The sequence below is a fragment of the Callospermophilus lateralis genome, unplaced genomic scaffold (assembly GCF_048772815.1).
Source record: "Callospermophilus lateralis isolate mCalLat2 unplaced genomic scaffold, mCalLat2.hap1 Scaffold_109, whole genome shotgun sequence".
NCBI lineage: Eukaryota > Metazoa > Chordata > Mammalia > Rodentia > Sciuridae > Callospermophilus > Callospermophilus lateralis.
In genome coordinates this window covers 3,890,353-3,892,015 of record NW_027511135.1, presented here as the reverse complement: position 1 = coordinate 3,892,015, position 1,663 = coordinate 3,890,353, and the positions used below count along the sequence as shown (strand labels likewise).

At 32.7% G+C, this 1,663-nt stretch overlaps 1 non-coding gene across 1 annotated transcript; it reads right to left on the bottom strand.

Moving 5' to 3' along the window:
* Window positions 1–420: 420 nt before the first annotated feature.
* On the bottom strand, window positions 421–527 carry LOC143386375 (U6 spliceosomal RNA). The gene has a single exon (XR_013089581.1). It is a non-coding gene; the product is annotated as a U6 spliceosomal RNA (small nuclear RNA).
* Window positions 528–1,663: the final 1,136 nt, after the last annotated feature.

The following is a 1,663-nucleotide window of genomic DNA, read 5'->3' as shown; positions in this document are numbered from 1 at the left end:
TGCCAACACTTATTGTTGTTTGTATTCTTAATAGCTGCCATTCTGACAGGAGTGAGATGAAATCTTAGATTAGTTTTGATTTGCATTTCTCTAATTGCTAGAGATGTTGAGCATTTTTTCATATATTTGTTGATTGATTGTGTATCATCTTCTGAGAAGTGTATGTTCATTTCCTTGGTCCATTTATTGATTGACTTATTTGAGTTTTTTGTTTGTTTGTTTGTTTGTTTTTTGGTGTTAAGATTTTTGAGTTCTTTAAATACCTAGAGACTAGTGCGCTATCTCATGTGCATGTTCTAGAAATTTGTTCCCACTCTGTAGGCTCTCTATTCACTTCACTGATTATTTCTTTTGCTGAGAAGAAGCTTTTGAGTTTGAATCCATCCCATTCATTGTTTCTTGATTTTAATTCCTGTGCTAAAAATTATGGAATGCTTCATGAATTTGCATCTCATTCTTGCATAGGGGTCATGCTAATCTTCTCTGTATCATTCCAATTTTAGTATATGTGCTGCCAAAGTGAGCACCTGATCAATGTCTTTTGAAAACATTTAATAATCTTAATCCATAACTATGAATGTATTTTCACATTCATAAGTGTCTTAAGAATACATTTTTTCCTTGAAATCATGTATTCATAAGCAATACCTTTGGATCCTTGCAGTTACCCAGTGGAATATGTAGTATTGTGAATGCTAATTTGTTTTTGATAGTTTACTGTTCACAAAAACACTTTGACAAACTGTTATAAGCTTACTGTATTCCCCTGTAATTTATATATTGAAATCCCAATTCCCAGTAACTTAGAATGCAATCTGATTTTTTTACAATTTTTTCTTTTAAGTTATTTTATTCTAATTTGTTATACATGATAGCAGAATGCATTACAATTCATATTACACATATAGAGCACTATTTTTCATATCTCAAAATACATGCACACCATTAGTGTCTTCATACATTTACTTAGGGTAATGATATCCATCTCATTCCATCTTCTTTTTTACCCCCATACCCCCTTCTTTCCCCTCCCACCCCTTTGCCCTATCTAGAGTTTATCTAATCATCCCATGCTCCTCCTCTAGAATGAAATATTATTTGAAGACAGGATCTTTAAGAAGATAATAAATTTAAAGTAAGATCATTAAGGTAGGACCTTTTCCAATATGTCTTGGGTCCTTATAAGAAGGAAAAACTTGTAGACACAAAAATTGACATTGGGAGATGATATAAAGAGACACAAGAAGACAATGTCAACCTACACACCAAGGAGCATGCTGGAACATTTTCTCTCCTTACAATGCTCAGAAGGAAACAACCCTGGAAGTTTGGACTTGTGTTTTCCAGAAGAGTAAAATGATAAATTTCCACTGATTGAGCCATCTAGTTTGTGATTATGATAGACATTGTCAGCTGATGCACGCACCATCTTATTTGATGATTATATGTCCATCATGTTTTTCATTGCTATTTTCATTTAAGTGAAAGAAGGAAATGTGTACTATTAGATTTTTTAAAAGCCCTGTATTTATTCCATTGATTCTCTCTGACAGTAATTCCATTCCTTGATTTTACTTCCAGCTAAACTCCATTTTTGAAACACTTTTTAACGCATGTTTTTCTTCCAGAGGATTGGCAGGGATAATATGAAGTAAATTTTGTT